Source organism: Podarcis melisellensis (genome assembly GCF_964234715.1).
Source record: "Podarcis melisellensis genome assembly, chromosome: 9".
Taxonomy (NCBI): domain Eukaryota; kingdom Metazoa; phylum Chordata; class Lepidosauria; order Squamata; family Lacertidae; genus Podarcis; species Podarcis melisellensis.
The window spans coordinates 56,653,968-56,672,444 of record NC_138541.1 but is presented as its reverse complement, the minus strand read 5'-3'; the positions used below and the strand labels follow the sequence as shown (position 1 = coordinate 56,672,444).

At 40.8% G+C, this 18,477-nt stretch overlaps 1 protein-coding gene across 9 annotated transcripts in view; it reads left to right on the top strand.

The window, feature by feature from the left end:
* The window catches only part of APBB2 (amyloid beta precursor protein binding family B member 2), a 169,954-nt gene that overhangs the window by 47,385 nt on the left and 104,092 nt on the right, over window positions 1–18,477 (top strand). For all 9 annotated transcript variants that reach the window (XM_081924468.1, XM_081924469.1, XM_081924470.1 and 6 more), the window contains exon 2: window positions 8,606–8,722. The gene's annotated coding sequence lies outside the window, so the exon portion shown is untranslated. The remainder of the gene's footprint in view (window positions 1–8,605; window positions 8,723–18,477) is intronic.

Here is an 18,477-nt window from a genome sequence, read left to right as displayed (position 1 = left end):
ATTGCTTTAGAAATGGTATGTTGATGCCTTCAAAATGCTGTGAGAGCCATTGTGCTGCTGACACACTGAACCAAAACAAATTATGTGGACATAAATCTTATTTATTTCAATGGATCTTTCTCGGACATAATATGCTTAGGAGCACAGTATTTGATATCTAAGGCAGTTGGGAAGCTCAGATTTAGGTTTTTCCCGCCCCTCAACAAATGACTACAATGCATCTTGATTACATAAAAGCTGCCAAAAACAAAAAAACCCTGAAAACCTAGGGTGGTCCTTCAAATGCCGTTATGGAGACAGACTTAAAAAAAAAAAGTTTTGTAGACTTCACAGTATCATCAAACAAGAGGCTTGTTGCAGACTGCATTCAGACAGAACTTTCTGTTTTCCTGACATTTCCTTTCCTGATAATTCTTGCAAATTATTCAAAGTGATTTGAATAATGCCTTCTGAATATTCTGGACTACAGCTCCCATAAGCTCTGGTTGCTGGCTGGAGCCGACGGGAGTTGTAAGTAAATTGAAAGCTTTGCAGGGCTGTCACCCACAACAAGAACAACCCCTGTTTGGGGTTATCATAAAGTTGGTCAGGCTGTGAACAGGAGCAGATTTGATTTCCCCCCCTGGCTTTGCTTATCAAAGATCACACAGCCTTTGCTCTGCAAAGAGGACAAACCTCCAGGTTCACTGCACCTTATTTATTCAATGGGTATCTTATTTTTAAGGGACGCGAGTGGCGCTGTGGGTTAAACCACAGAGCCTAGGGCTTGCCGATCACAAGGTCGGCAGTTCGAACGGGGATTCCCGCTCCGGCGGGAAGGTAAACAGCGTTTCTGTGCGCTGCTCTGGTTTCACCAGAAGCGGCTTAGTCATGCTGACCACATGACCCGGAAGCTGTACGCCAGCTCCCTTGGCCAATAAAGCGAGATGAGCGCTGCAACCCCAGAGTCGGTCACGACTGGACCCAACAGTCAGGTGTTGCTTTACCTTTACCTTTATGTTATTTTTATGACACAGCAACTTTCTCTTCAACCCTCCTCATACCCTACCATGCTTTGGGTGGGCATGCTTAGTCCTCCTTGCCCCCCCCCCATTATGATTGTCGTTAGTTCAGCAGTTTATTTTTAAAATGAAATTTTATAACACCGCGTTAAACCATTTCTTTTTTACTCTTGAAAAACAGTTTCGTGAGAGGTGTGCTTGTGTGCGGCTTCATGATTGACGTATGAACCAGCCAATCTGTGCTGTCCAACTTAGGCATCTTCTGCAAATTGGTGAAAGTTTCCCCCTGACTTCAATCTAGGAGCAGTAAACTGTGGTGGTTGTGCTTCTACTGGACATGGCATTAAAGGGGCGTATGTTGGTGTACTTACCAACATATTTTCACAGTCTAAAGCCCCATCAGGCAGTCTGACTCACAAAATAAAGGATTCTTTCTTATGGAAGGACATATGCACTGACAAGCATACTGACAGACACTTGGTGATTCAGATGGTGCTCAGCTTTATTCAAAGTATTTCATTGCAGGGGGAAATGATAAAACAATTTTTCATGCTTATGTCACCTGCTTGTATCCTGGTTTGTAATACATGAGTCAGCTTTCAGCTTAAGTACTAAAAATTCATGTATGAGCTTGCAGGAAAGAAGCAACTAAAATAATAATAATGAGAAAATAACAAATAAGAGCGTTTTTGAACATGCCTTTTTGCTAGCTAGTATTTCCTCATCTGAAATTCTATTTTTACTACAATAAGCTCCAGAGCTGAATATATACTTGCTCTAGTCTCGTTCACAAGTGTTTAAAAAGTCATTCTAGGTGCATCCAATTGATGCGCAACTAGCAGTGCGATATGGACCTGGTTTTTGGACCTGGAAGACGGCAGGGCTGGGGTGGGTCATAACAGGGTGAAGAGTCTTGATGCACGTGGGAACCGGGCACACACAACTGAGTGTGGGTTGAAGGTCTACTGGTCTTTCAGTTACATAAGTACAGTGGTACCTCGGGTTAAGTACTTAATTCGTTCTGGAGGTCTGTTCTTAACCTGAAACTGTTCTTAACCTGAAGCACCACTTTAGCTAATGGGGGCCCCCGCTGCCGCTGCAGCACAATTTCTGTTCTCATCCTGAAGCAAAGTTCTTAATCCGAGGTAATATTTCTGGGTTAGCGGAGTCTGTAACCTGAAGCGTATGTAACCCGAGGTACCACTGTAATTGAATTAAGATGTTTAAAACAGTGAAGAAACTGGTGTGAATTACAGGCCATCGCCAAACCTTTGGTCAGGAAGTTTTTGTACCCAATAATGCCATTTTGTTAATTTACAAAGGGGGTGGGGAGCTTATTATAACATACAGCATATCAAAACTGTTGGTGAATACATTGTGTAATACCGCTGTATTCAATTTCTGTAATAGTTAATTCGGCACTTTCCCAGTTATCTCTATCTTTGTGGACATCTCTCTAATCTGTCCATAATTGACTCTCAGTAGAAGCTTGTTTTTCCACAAAGAGGAATATTTCCAGTGAGTGGCAGAGTAATTAACCTTTGCTTCAGGAGAAGACAAGTCAGTGGCTTCTGAGCCCAGACCTGGGAGTTGACTTGGCACTTGAGTTGTGAACTCTATTCCTGACTTTTGTAGCTGTTCAGTATGACCTTGAACAAGCAGTGAAAACTCTAGCCTCAAGCTTTTCTTACATTTGAGGCTTTATTCATACATATTATAGCTTTATAGTAATGGTACATGTGCTAAGGTTAGTATTCCTTGCGAAGAAAAATTGCAGGGCGATGAGGAAAGTGGCGTAATTATCTTTGAGCCCAAAGCCACCACAGGACTTGTTTTCATTGCACCTTACAGGATTATGCGTGATTTTAATAACTGTCCAGTGGGGAGAGATAATTTCCCTCCCTCCTTTTTATATTTTCTATAAAAGGATATGTCAGATTAAATAATCATGAGGCTTTAGATCCCAAGTAAGACCCTAGAATATGTGCGTAATTGTAGGATTGTGGCAGAGAGGGACATGCATTCCAAGCCCAAAGAAATGAATCCATTAAGTGTTATGGAACTCCTTTTTATTGGTCGTAACATGGTTTCTTCTTGTAACATCACTAAACTGAGGATTTTTTGGTTTCTGTGAACTAACAATTGTGAAGACTGTTAGGTTGCCAGCTTGGATAGCTCAGCTGGTTAGAGCAGGCATAGGCAAACTCGGCCCTCCAGATGTTTTGGGACTACAACTCCCATCATCCCTAGCTAACAGGAGCAGTGGTCAGGGACGATGCCTGGGTTAGAGTGTGGTGCTGAAAGTGCCAAGGCTGCATGCTGGATTCCTGAATGGGACAGCTGCATAGGAGGTTGGGTTCGATGATCTTCAGTGTCCCTTCCAATGCTATTATTCTATGAATATTTGGTTTTGAATGCCTGTTAACTGATTCTTAGATCACACTCTTGCTTAGAACTACTCTGTTGAATGGTGTTCCCCAGTAAGCATATTTGGGATTGCAGCTTTAATTGTGCAGGTAGAATGAAGAGCAGTAAGATTGTGAGGGGGTGCAGGGTTATGTTCCAAGAATATTCTGGCAGTAATACTTGGGAGTATTTAAACAAGCCGGATTTCACCCCGTAACAGGTTTTCGCTTATCAGCACCTTTGGAAGCCCACATTTCATCCTGAGCAATGTTGTGAATCTTAACTTCCGAAGTGGTGTGCTACTGAGCGGGCAGAACATTTATCTTCATCTGTACCATATTCTCCATCATTGCAGTGCAGTGATCTGCAAAATCAACTTGTGACAAAGCTTGCCTCTTTGGGTTTCTTACTGCAGTGCAGAAATAGGCTTGGTGCGGAAAGGCTATGAACTTCATTTAAAGGATACTTCATTGTGAGCTCTTTAGTTAATCACAACCCCCTTCTAAATAGGTATTGATTACTTTGGGTTTTCCCTTGCTAAGCAGTTTTCAAATGGCTGGCTTTTGCTAAGCTATGAATACTTTCACAGGTCATGCCACTGATAAGCCAAGCATGGGGATCCCTGGAGGCTGACTTTATGATGTGTGAATTGAACTAAATCTGTGCTGTGAAGAGTGGTGATGGTGACTGTGACAGGTGCACAACTTTAGTTGGATTGGCCTGGTTTATTTTAGAAAGCCCCATTTGTTCCCTTTATCCCAAATACTGATAGTGTCCCTGTGGTGGGAATAGTCACAACTTTATTTAAATATCCAAGTAGCAGGGGACAAGTGATGGTGATTTCAAACTGTTAGGTCTCTATCTCATATCATTCACTTATATCCTATGCCTACTGGATTAATCCTTAATCCTATTCAATTACAGGTCAGGTTCTGGTCGTATTAAACTCCCGACACCTCTTATGAACAGTGTTAGAAACTCAGATACATAACTGGTTGCCAGATAGCACCTTAAACCTAGGTTATGTCCGCCAAAACGGAAGGTCTAATCACGATCTTTTTTTCAAGACTACAAAGCAAAAAACCTTACCTTGCATAAGGCAGAATGCAGGCTAAGGTTCAGGTGAGACTCGGGTCGCTTCTAGACACCCAGTTTGTCCAGGATTATACCTGATTTGTTTGTAGGGAGGTTATACGACAGTGACTGTTTATTAAGCATGCATTCTGATCTTTTTGAAGGGAGGTTAAATGATGTTGCCTCTGAGGAAGCAGGTTTGTTGTGGATGACATCTCAATCAACTGTAATTGAGCAACCTGAATTTGCCATTATGTGATTGAATCCTGAAAATACCGACCATCTGGAAGCATCCACAACTGAGATTTGAATTGGGCAGAGTTCATATTCTCAGCTGATACAGTAGATTTGGTCTTAGTGAGACTTGGTTTTAGCCTCTTCATCTACAATGCTTACTTTTAAAGGGAAAATGTGCAAAGAAACGGCTCTGTTAGACTATCTGGTGCTTAGAAAATGCATTTATCTCGCTCCCACCCATTTCAGTTGTTGGTAACATTGGTGCGTTTTGCCTTCTGTTTATCAAAAACATCTGCCATTTGGACATTTCCTTTCAGATACCCATTCACAGCTTATCATGGAAAGGAGCATATGCCGGCCACTTTCAAACTATTGTTTTGGTCTTTTGTTTGTCTATCCATTAAGCATGCTGGACTTTCATCTTTCTCCCATCCTTTCACTTTTCACTATGGTCATAATAATCAAGCATCTGTCAGTCTTTCTTGGCTGTTCTTAGAAAAAGAAGCACATATAAACTAATAATGTGTGCTCAGATTTTATCCTCCTGATTTTTAATAATTCTGGCTTTGTTGCAATGCAATATGAAAACCAAGAAAGAATACTGAGTAGTTCCAGTAGATTTTGAATTAGATGCATAAGAAGGAGACTCATTGTGGTATTTATTTATTTATTAACCAGATTATGCTCAAAATGGGACAATAACATATTTTTGAACTGCTTAGATTTTTTAAAAAATACTAAGCAATATATAAAAATACTTACTTTTCCTGTTTAGTTATGTGTATTGTTTTCCGTGTGTACACACACACACACTATAAAATAGGATTTTGGTACATGAAAGCGTTTAAACAAGTAAAATATAAACTACTGGGTTTTTACTTTCAAATGTTTATAAACCCTTCATCAATGTCAAATGATAAAAAACAGGTAGATTCTTCTAACACAAAAAGCAGGCGAAATCATAGGACAAAGAAATAATAATAATACATAATAACACATAATTTTGAAAAACACTTGATTATTAAATATGAAAGGTAAATACAGTACGTGGAGTCATCCACAGTTTATTAATCATCTCAAGACCCTCTGAGCATTTTAGTAACCTGGACTCCAGATCTTCTAGTTATATTCTGTATATGTCCACAGTTCAAATATAAGTCATTCTTTTACTTGTTCGGCATACGCCTTTTAAACCATGAAGTATTAATCATGAGTAGTGATCCTGAATATTCCAATATATTATTGGACTAATAATGATTGTATTATATTGTGCTCATGTAAGCTCTGTGTGGGTTTAGTTCAACTACGGTAAAACTTGCAAAGATTTAAAGTGAGCAAAATTTCTTTAGACAAAATCTCAGTTTAAACAGGCCAATGCAATTGCCCGTAAGGATGTAATTGCAGATGTAATCAGTTTGAACAAATGGAACCAATAATTCTTATTTGCAAACTTTGCAGTCAGGTAGTCTGAAAACGTTCCTGCAATCCACCCAAGTGTTGGATGCTTCAGTTGAGCTCTCTCCTTTCGCCCCAAAGTCACTGGGCATCTGCAACTAATGGCAGCATATTAAATATAGTTTGAAGGATCTATTCCTGGCATCAGAGTACAACCACAACAAATAATACAAGATATACAAGAAACTGATTCCCCCATTCCCAAGCTAATTATATATATATATATATATACAGTGGTACCTCGGGTTAAGTACTTAATTCGTTCCGGAGGTCCGTTCTTAACCTGAAACTGTTCTTAACCTGACGCACCACTTTAGCTAATGGGGCCTCCTGCTGCCGCCCGCCACCGGAGCCCGATTTCTGTTCTTATCCTGAAGCAAATTTCTTAACCTGAAGCACTATTCCTGGGTTAGCGGAGTGTGTAACCTGAAGCGTATGTAACCCAAGGTACCAGTGTGTGTGTGTGTGTGTGTGTGTGTGTGTGTGTGTGTGTGTATGTGTACGCGCACGCACACACACACACTACTTCAGTTTACTTCATACAAGATAAGGGCCCAGAACTTTTATACAGCTTCCACAAGAGACCAAAGCTATAAGAATATTGCACAGGTATTTGCAAAGAATGATTATCTCTCATCTTTCCAGTCATAAACCCATTAAGGCGTCAGACCTTGACAAAGGTTAGAAGTTTATAGTTTTGTTGCTTCCAGGAAAATGTTTCGGCTGTCGGTGACCCCGCGTTCTGTGGTACCTGTGAGCAAAATGCTGCGCATAGTTGTAATTCCGTACAAAATTGTCAGCCTTGGGAATTGCTGGGGGGACCACAAGCAAGCGCCGTGACATGTACTTCTGCAAGACTAGTCTTGCCGAGAAGAGAACCGCAGAAGTGGTCGGCAGATTTGTTTTGGCTTTAACTTGGTAATGCAAATTTAAATATCTCTGTCTCTTTTTTTAAGCAGCTGAGACTATTCAGATAAATTAACTAATTCAAAATACTAGATTGACGGGTATCTCAAATCCTGCTGGCAGGCACCTCTAAAACAGGGAGTGCCCAGATGTAAGTGCGCTCTCACTGATGGTTTGGGAAGCAGTGTACAGTGGTACCTTGGGTTAAGTACTTAATTCGTTCCGGAGGTCCGTTCTTAACCCGAAACTGTTCTTAACCTGAAGCACCACTTTAGTTAATGGGGCCTCCTGCTGCTGCCGCGCCACCACCATGCAATTTCTGTTCTCATCCTGAAGCAAAGTTCTTAACCTGAGGTAATATTTATGGGTTAGCGGAGTCTGTAACCTGAAGTGTATGTAACCCGAGGTACCACTGTACACATAATGTTAGGCACAATTCACATCTGTCCTTTAGTTTCTTATGAAATACTGTGTTTAGATGGAGCTGATAGTAAAAGTGACTTAGGAACATAAGGAGAAAAAAATAAGTGCTAAAGCCAGAGTGATGCCATTTATGAGTACGTTGCATAAGGCACTCATATATGAGCTACCTGTTCAATATCTCTCCTCCCTTCAATCTCCTTTTTATTATATATCCAGATGCTTTGGTTAGCAACCTTTAATTATTGTATTTTCCTTCTTGGTTTTGGGTTGAGGTTGGTAGGTGGGTTTTGAGGTTGTTTTTGTAGCCTGTTTGATTTCAATATTTATTTTTAAGCTTTTTTGAACAAAATTAATTAAAAAAACCTGCAACGTAATTGTATTATTATTATTGAAGGGTTCAAAACTTTTATGTGAGAAAGAATTCTAATTACTAATTAAATTACTAATTACTAATTAATTACTAATTAAAGTAAATGACATGCTGAAAAAAGGATACACAGCAATAACAAAATACAGTCATAATAAAACCATCGTTAAAATAGCAACTAAAACCTGAAGCAGCAGACTCAATAACACTTGAGTTGATGGATTCATCATTATATATCTTCGTTATATAACTATTTCTTCTTTTATCTTGTATTATTATCTTGTGGTCTGCCCTGATATCTTGTGATGAAGAGTGACATAATAATAATAATAATAATAATAATAATAATAATAATAATAATACAGGTGAAGCCACTGTAGCACAGATCCCCAGCTCACAGAGCCACTGTAGGAGGATAACATGATTTATGGATTTGAGCACCTCTGAAAAGTCTGGGATAATCAATAGGATAGCACCCCCACCCTCATCTTTCTCATGATAAGGGTAATCAATTACAGCAACCAAAGTACAGTAGCACCCAGGTCTGAAGTGAGATTGAAATGGGTTTAGATAATTCACCATTCAGACATGCCAGCAACTGGCAGCCAGCACTCAATATTACAGCGCTAAGTTTGAAGTATGAAATATAAGCGACCTCTTGCTGAAACAAGAGATATTGTGGGTTTTGTAATTGATAACTACAAACTTTCAGCTTTCGTTCTCTCTCTCTTTTCAGCATTTTCAGATTAATTCCTTCAAGATAGCATATCAGAAAATTAGTTCCTCTGGTGCTTGTGTCAAGGGCTAAGAAAAGTGGCCTTCTATCGAAGCCTTCACCCAAAGGCTGGAGAGAGTAAGTATTTCAGTATAACTACTTTGATTTCTTCCAACAGGACTCGCCAGCCTGTGGCAATAAACCAGGGGTTGCCAACCATCTGCCCAGTGACCTCCAGATGAAAGAGAAATAGCAATAGTGGTGGAATGCCAATTCTGACATTGCACCAAACTAGTAAGAAGAAACAGTTGTTTGCCAATCCTCTTCACACCATGGCTTGTCAATTCAGATGTCACATTAAACTAGGAATGGCAAACCCATATCTGGCCAGCAAAGCCATTTTCAGTTGACCATTTCCTGTAGAAGGTTTTCCCTGTTTCCTGCATTCTAGGACCTTTCTAGCAATGGTGCAGTGGCAGAGAGAGGAGAAGGGCCTTTGCTTTCCTTCATATTGCGGTGTTGGGCTGAGAGGAGAGGTTCCTTTCCTTTTAAACTAGTGCTACGGGGTGGGATGGGGAGGGAAGTGCAAACACTTTCCCTTGCTCTTCAGAGATTGCATTTCCTCTTCTGGAACCAACTAGAACTTTCTACTTTGGCAGCCAGAGGGAAGATAATCAGTAGCCCATTCCCTCCAACATTTCTCCGATGAAAATAGGGACGTCCTAATGAAAAGCAGGTGACGTGGGTGGCGCTGTGGGTTAAACCACAGAGCCTAGGGCTTGCTGATCAGAAGGTCGGTGGTTCGAATCCCCGCGACGGGGTGAGCTCCCGTTGCTCGGTCCCTGCTCCTGCCAACCTAGCAGTTCAAAAGCACGTTAAAGTGCAAGTAGATAAATAGGCGTAAACGGTGTTTCCGTGTGCTGTTCTGGTTCGCCAGAAGCGGCTTAGTCATGCTGGCCACATGACTCGGAAGCTCTCTGCGGACAAACGCCGGCTCCCTCGGCCTATAGAGTGAGATGAGCATGCAACCCCAGAGTCGGTCATGACTGGACCTATTGGTCAGGGGCCCCTTTACCTTTTAACGAAAAGCAGGACATTCCAGGATCAAAAAAGAAGCCAGGACAGCTTCTGTAAAGCCTTGCCCAGGTCTTCTCCTTCATAGACCTTGATGCCATTTGTGTCTTTGCTGCCAAAACCAGCAGTCTCACGACTACTTCTCCTCTTCCCCTCCTCCCACTTCTCTCCTCCCAGCCCATAGTGATGCCTAGTAATGCTAGATACGACCTGACCACATTCTAAGTTTCTCTGCTCCCACAAACGGTGGCCAATGAGGAGGGGCAGGAAGTTGGGTTGACAGCGTGTCATACACTTTTGGTTAGTAGACATCACAGGGAAGTCAATGGGGAGAAATGGTCTCCTTCAGTCAACTGCCAGGCAACCCCTCACCATGTTTATTCCAGCCTTACCAGGTTTGCCTGATGCAGAGAGACCATGGCTACTATTCTGCTGTTGCAGCATCTACTTTTAAAGGAGTCTGATTTGCATTAGGAAATTCTGATTCTACAGAATATATTCTACAGACTGATTTCTGTCCTAAAAATTTTAAACGCCCAAGGGGGAGGAATTAGAGCAATTCAGATATTCTGCCTAAGTACCACATGCTTCTCGTTTGAAGGGTCCCAACCAAAATCTCCAGTCCTTGATGACGCTAAAAGCCCGAGAGAGAGCCAGTTAGTGGGTGTTAGTGGGAAGAGTGGTGGGTGTGGACTGATGAGCCCTGGCTTAAATCCTCTGTCACTTGGGAAATAATTACTATTTTTCAGTGTACAGTGTACCTTGGGTTAAGAACTTAATTGGTTCTGGAGGTCTGTTCTTAACCTGAAACTGTTCTTAACCTGAAGCACCACTTTAGCTAATGGGTCCTCCTGCTGCCGCTGCGCGATTTCTGTTCCCATCCTGAAGCAAAGTTCTTAACCCCAGGTAATATTTCTGGGTTAGTGGAGTCTGTAACCTGAAGCCTATGTAACCTGAAGCGTATGTAACCCGAGGTACCACTGTAACCTACTTCAGAGCATGTTTGTTAAGAATACGTGAGATACTTGAAGAAGGATAACGTGGCATGTTTGCTTTAGGGATTTTTTTGCCTGGGCCTGTTTCCTACCTGAACTCGGAAGTAGCAGCATTCATGAAATAACAGTTTTGTCACTTTCGGGATTTTGGGTGCATGTTGTTAGGGAACATGGCTTTGTCTGCCACTGTGGGCTAGTGGTCAAGCTGTAGGTGGGCTGTGAGACGTAAGACTGCAGGTGAAGGAATCACTTGATTGAAGGCTCTCTCTACTCTGAAGACGGAGTGGGAAGGCGTGTACCCCTCACCTCTCCCTGGAGGAAACCATGGGGCTTGAGGGGCTCAATGTCCGAACAAGCCCTAAGTGGCATTCCAGACAGTTCCTAAAATTGTTGGCAACTGATAACGATAAAATGTCTGTGTTGTAGGATTCTTCTTTGAGAGCCTGTAGAGATATGGCATGCATAGGTTTTCTGATGCGTTTGTTCATACTGACAGAAATATGAAGTCATTTTCTTTTTCCTGCAGTATCGATAACAGTGTTCTGCCGATTTTCCTAATGAGTGCTTTTTTGGCCTCCGTTATTTATTTTTTGTACTGGTACATTTTTACTATATCTTTTGTCAAATTGAGTATGCAGTACTTCAGCGGGGGAAAGGGAGCCCTCAAGCTCTGTATTGCTTTTCGCTTACCATGCACTTTTTCACCACACAAAGTACTAGAGTTTATCTGATTTCTAATCTGATATATAATCACTGGTATTTCTTGGCACACTTACTCAGAGGCTAATTGTAAATATTTTATTGGCAAATGGTGTATAATTTATTTTGCCATTGTATTTGTTGTCCAAGGTAATCAGAAGAACATAAAAGCTCTCTGGTTTGAATGACTATGACTAAAGCTTTGCTTTATTCTCAAGCTTTATAAAAGTTGTACAAATGCGTAAGACTAATAATTAAACTGGAAGAAAACATTGAGTACTATTTTGCATGGCTACCATTTTAAAAGGTTGTTTTCTTTCCCTAAGATCTTGTTTTTTTCCTGTATAAAATTACCCCACTGTTCTTATAAGCCTGAATTTCTGATAAACCACTGGGTAAAATATAAGTCCTGTTTTTAGCCATGTTTCAGGTAAGAATGAAAAGAAATTTGGGGTTCCTTGGAAGCTTACTTAGAGGCTTTTCAATGAGATTATAATTAATGGCGGAAAGTTTAAAAGCAAGGTAGACCACTGCTATCAATCTTAATTTGGGATCTGGAGTTTCAGTGGACAGTTGGGTGTCTTCCAAGAAATACTCTCAATTGATACATGGAATCTCTGTATCTTGCACTGAGTTCTAGGGCATGTGCAGTGTTCATTAGCTGTGGCCTTTGTAGTATTATTTTTTTAGCTCTCTCAAAACCCTGCGTCACAAGAAAGGAGGCAGAGAGTTCCAGCTTCATGTCAGCAGATTGCTTTTCACGTATCCATGAGTTTGGGGTCATGTCTTCCAAAATTGTCCTGAGGGATTCTGATACATGCTTAAAAATTGTTTTTAACTAAAAAAGCAGAACTAGTCTAAGGGCTTCGGCTTTAATGGGCATTATAGTGGTACCTCAGGTTACATACACTTCAGGTTACAGACTCCGCTAACCCAGAAATAGTGTTTCAGGTTAAGAACTTTGCTTCAGGATGAGAACAGAAATCGTGCTCCAGCGGCGCGGCGGCAGCAGGAGGCCCCATTAGCTAAAGTGGTGCTTCAGGTTAAGAACAGTTTCAGGTTAAGTACAGAACGAATTAAGTACTTAACCTGAGGTACCACTGTATTCCATTTTGTTGGCTTGATTTCAGTAGGCTGTGAGAAGGAAATATATATAAGCCCCAAAGGGAAACTCACGTAGCCTGACAATACAGTTGTTATATGTAGAGCAGAAGGTGAGAGTCTCTTGGGGTGTATCTCCCTGAGCAAAAAAATCTCCATTTCATGCAGCTTTCTTGAAGGCAACAGCAACCATGGTTGCTGGGCAGTGCTGTGACAATTCAGCTCCTGGTATGTTGTCTTTTACAAATGGAATTATTTGCAATTATATCAGGTGTTGTGGAAAGTTGTCCACATCACATGGGGAGAAAGAAAAGCTCAGAAGGCAACTTGAAAACAAGTCATGGGTTGCAGTGTAGTTGTTTACTTGGCTTCCCCTTTCAGAGATAATAATGTAGGACAGCACCACAGGGAGCAGACATTTTTCTAAACCTCAAAAACAAAATTAAAATGCACAAAGTTCATTTTGTTATTTGTTTTGTGTTCCTTCAGTTTTTTAAAAGAGCCCTCACTTGATTATTAGGCATATACATTTTGGTTTTTTGTTTTGTTATTTTAGAGAGCCCCCTTGCACTTGTTTTCTTTGCTCCAGAACACATGCTTATGTTTTAGGCTGGCATTCCTGATCTTGTGAAAAATGAATGGTTTTATTTTTAGAGAGGGTAACACATCATCATTTCTCCATAGCATGTAGCTTGATAATAAATCTTGGCACTATCCTGAGGTTCCTTGAGATCTGGAGGAAGCAGCTGGTCACAGTACACAATATAAATTAAGCAAATGAGGCAATTTGGTGGTGGGGACACAAGTGGGATTCCTGTGATATGTGATGCTCAGGGTGACCTCATAGACTATGCCCAGTGGGAACAGACCTGCTAGTTCTTTCCTGTATGCCTTATTCCTGTCTCTGTATTATCTGAAAGCACCTGATTTCCATTACTCTTAACACAAGCCCAGCCTACAAATTCATACTTAATTTTTAAAATTCCTTTCCTGCTTCTCTTTTGCTGGCCGTTGCCTCCATCCCAGAGCTTTTTCTCCTTCCTCAGCTGTTGCATGCCATCCTTTTTATGCCTTTCCCTTATATATCTGCCGTTTCCTTGGGGAAAGATGCAAACTACCTTGGACCTACCTTGTCCTGGCAGCCTCAAGACCGACTGTTAACCCAGGTGTGTTTCCAGCACTTTAAGCATTTCCCTGCTATAGTCCAGGATGAAAGAATATGCTTGCTAAACAAATGTAAATTGACACTGAGGGAGACCCCTCCCACCTGGTGATTCTGTATAATACATAAAGATGCTGCATTTGGGAACTTAATGCAAGCTCAGCAATGGTGGAAGTGAGGTGGAGATTACATTTTTCCGTGAGATGCTTAAAAATGCACTTGAGCCTCTCTTGGAGTGTTTGCATAACACCAGAACGGATGTTTATGCAGGAGGGATATGCAATCCCTCAGAAATATATCTGTATGACACCGTAGGAGGAAGAGATGGATGGTCATTCTGGCATTAGATCCCTGATGGTTTTTTTATCAGTCAGAGGAGATGTGCCAAGCATAGAGCTATCCGTCAGCGGGTTGGCAGGGCATAGAAATTTTGCTGTACAGAATTCTTTGGAGATGCTGGGCCTGTATGCTTTTGAATTCTGTTTATTTTATGAATAACTTTAGTAGAAGGCCTAGTTTGTAATGCATATGTTTGTACTCTGTTCCAAAGACTGATGGTTTACTTCTGAGGAAAGCCCCTTAAATCAACTTCAACAACTGCCCCCCTTTGCATTTGTGCTTTTAAAAACAAAATATGCATAATGTAAGGATGGGCAACTTCAGCACCTCCTGCCATATCACAAGAAAGTGGACTACAGTGGTACCTCGGGTTAAGAACTTAATTCATTTTGGCTGTCCGTTCTTAACCTGAAACTGTTCTTAACCTTAGCTAATGGGGCCTCCCCACTGCTGCCGCACTGCCGCCATGCGATTTCTGTTCTCATCCTGAGGTAAATTTCTTAACCCTAGGTACTATTTCTGGGTTAGCGAAGTCTGTAACCTGAAGCGTCTATAAACTGAGGTACCACTGTACTCCTAGCTACTTAATGTATGGTTGTTTTGTTTTTTAAGTGGGAGGTCCACTTACACTTATTCTGATTCCCTTGAAATGTTGAAATCAGCCTTTAGAAAAATTCTTGTCAGATGGATTACAAGCCAGGAGTTGAAATGAATGATTAATTTGATTTTTAAAAAAATAGTCCAGCATCTTCTTCATCATGGTTTCAACCGCAAGGGCTAGAATTTTTTTTAAGTAAAAGCTGAAGCATGCACAGATGTTGCCCACATTTAGTATAATGGGATAATGCCAAATAATACTAATACACAGATAGGCTATCACTAAATAACTGACCCTTGTTGGGGGCAGAACAGAATGTTAAACCTGAATTTAAAATATACACAACCAAAACATTTTTGAATGTTTATGAATAAAATGATGTATCATCATCATCATCTATCTTATGACAATACCTTTATTAGACCAACCAAAATATTGTGGGGGCATATGAATTCTTCAGAACTTGTCAGCAGCTTAGATGATAAACAAAGGCAGGGGGAGTTGGATGATGGTAAAACTGTAATATATAAACTTTATTTTATTTGTATGCCTCCTTTCCATGGTTAAAAACCATGCCCAAGGCAGCTTACAACAGTAAAATATTTGATTAATTACAAACATAACAAAAGTAGGCATAAGCAATAAATAAAACGCATCAAAAAGTACAAAACCAAACTGAATGATTTCCACATCAGTCATGATAAGATCTAAAAATAAAAACACAAAAAAATAATATCAATAGTGTTATGTATTGAAGTTCTCACCCTGGCCACCAGGGGTATTATGTATATAGTTTTCATTCAGGTCCACGTCAGTTACTTTAGGCGGGAAACCCTGGATTGCTACAATGTTGATAGCTGGCTGCCTATAAAAGCAGGCTGGCTGAGCTATTTGCTGTTCAGTTCTGTTCCAGCATACAAATAAAGAGCTGCTTTGGAAGAATCGCTGTGTCGTCTGATATGTTCACCCACAACTTAACAAATAGCAGCAGTGGAAAATCCTTAAACCTAACAGTCTGTCCAGCAGCCTCACCTTTTGTAGCTGGAGTCAGTCAGGGCCCCACCTTCCCAGGCCAGGTGGGAAAACAACAACAACAACAACATTTTTTTATTTGTACCCTTCCCATCTGACTGGGTTGCCCCAACCACTCGGAGTGGCTTCCAGCATATATAAAAACATAGCAGAACATTAAACCATAAAAAGCTTCCCTATACAGGGCTGTCTCCAGATGTTTACTAAATGTCATATAATTAGGCTTGCAAGGCAGTGAGCAGGTCTTTAGGACTGACATCTGAGATGGTCTCTTGAATCCATCTATCAGGGTGTGCAGAATTTAAGAGTCTTAAGATGAGGCTTGGGAGCAGATGATAGCAGACATTCAACTTAGGCTGTTTCAGGTGCTATGCAGGTTTCAGGTAATTTTATATGTCATTCTAGGACGGGGCTGAAATTGAAGTCAGGTTGCTTTGCTTCACAGTTGTAGGGAATTTTTCTCTCAGAGAATGAATTCCCATCTTCAGATAGTATAATATATTCTCCCTCCATGTTAGGATCTCACTATTGCACAGCTAAATTTGGTGTTTTCCATCTCAAACAAAATGTAGAGGTAGCTATGTTGGCCCATAAGGCAGGTGGTTCCACTGTGTCTTTTGGGTGCTTACGTGAAACATTTTTATTTCAACAAGCCTATGTAGATATGCAAATATTGATGTGCTTGATTCCCCTTGCTGTTCATTTTAATTATATTTAAATATTTATAAATGTTTTTAACTTTTTCATTGATGTTTTTATTATTTCTTGTCAACCCCAGAGGCTTTATTGCAATCAAGCGGCATATAAGTTTTGTTAAATAAAAATAATAAATGTGAAAAAAGAAACCAAATGCCGCATTGGAGCAACATCTCTGTTTGCCAACCGAAACATCACAAATTAGTGTGCAAGCTTTCATATTCTCCAGAACTCTTCATCAGGTTAGGTAGTAAACAACGCAGAAGGGTGTGTATGTTTGTGTAAAGTTGGCTGCTGGTAACGCCATCTGTGCCTGCATCTGGTATGAAATTATTTGGAGCTGTGTCCTCTCTGCACTTAAAAAAACAAAAACCCAGAATTCTGCAAAAACCCAGAATTCTATACATTGTGCAGATTAGAACACATTTGTTATTTCCTATTTTATGCAGTGGTTTTTACTGTTTTGCTCAAATGATTCAACTTCTCGGGTAGAGGCAAGGACCACACATTTTCAGGTATACCTTTGTGCAAGCAAATAACTTAAATAACTGGATTCTGCAACCAGCACCACATTCCGTGGCTTTTTCTGTGCTCCTGCAAAATCATGGCTGGCACATAGCTCCTTCTGAACATTTTTGTTTAGAGTACTGCTGTAGTTGGCTATTTTTAAAGTGCACTGTGGTTTTCTTTTATACTCTCACTCCTATACAGAGTGATGGTATATTCTATTTCATCCATAGCTCCATATGGTGTTCTCTCTCTCTCTCTCTCTCTCTCTCTCTATATATATATATATATATTTGCACATTGGAACGGCTGTAGATAATTAGTTCCATCCAAGAATTCTTGAAGCTGTTCCACCACTTCTTTCTCAAGCACCTTGCCTCCAAAGGAGATATTGGCAGCTGGGGAATAGTGGTCCAACTTGAATGACTTGCTCCCTTGTATAAAAATAAGTAAGGCTCAGCAAAACTTTCACATGTTTCAGCTTGGGGGTCAAAAGAGTGCCTTGCCCCCCTTTTTTTCTTCCTAGCATGCCAAGGAGAAGGCGAGGCTAGAATGTGCTAAGAGGGCCGGTGCTAAGGGATGACTAGAGGTTTCCTTTATTCAGGTTATGGCAATAACTTCATTGCCATGTGAATTAACTTTGCCCTTATACACTGGTACCTCGGGTTAAGTACTTAATTCGTTCCGGAGGTCCGTACTTAACCTGAAACTGTTCTTAACCTGAAGCACCACTTTAGCTAATGGAGCCTCCCGGTGCCGCCAGAACACAATTTCTGGTCTCATCCTGAAGCAAAGTTCTTAACCCGAGGTAATATTTCTGGGTTAGTGGAGTCTGTAACCTGAAGCATATGTAACCTGAAGGGTATGTAACCCGAGGTACCACTGTATATCATCTATATATTTAAAATATAGTAATCCTTATTATTTTGTGAAACTTTATCCCATATTGAGTCACTCTCAGCTACTGAATGGAGATCTTGACTTGGACAATGGGTTCATATTAATAGATTGATTTCCCAGTTCCACCTGCTTAAAACTGTCCTCCATTGAAGAAGCTTCAAGAAACTCAGAGGGGCCCTTTTATCCTTACAACATCCTTGTGAGGTAGGCTAGGCTGACAGGTAGGGACTGGCCCAAGGTCACTCAGCAAACTTCCTATAATAAAGGTGGTACTCATTCACAGCATAAAAATGAACTCTCATACAGCGTTCCTCCGCTTTTAATCCAGTAAAAACTTGGAGAAGCATTGAATTAGTGGGGTTTTGTTTGTTTCCTCTTCTTGCTTCCTTGTTAGGGCGTCTCTTGGCTTTGTGGGGCTTGGCTCGCTTTCTTGAGCCGTCCACAGCTGTCAGATCCCTAGAGGAGAAGCAAATGGATTTTCTATCACCTACAATGATTTTACACCGGTTGTTCACTGCACCTGAAAATGGAGGTTATTTACCCAGTGCTGAGCTTTGCTTAAAACCAAAGTCAGTGCCCAAAGAAACACAAGCCTGTGCATTGAGGCTGTGAAATCCCAGAAGAGCCAGTGTATCAAGGCACTGTGTTTGCCTTGAAATTATTTATGCCAATCGGCGGAGGATGAGCGCAAACAGTAAACTTGCTCTGCATGGGTAGCCCAGCAGTTCGTCTCTGCTGCTGGTGCGACAATGAATAATTTATAAACACATTATCCCCCCCCCCAAAAAAA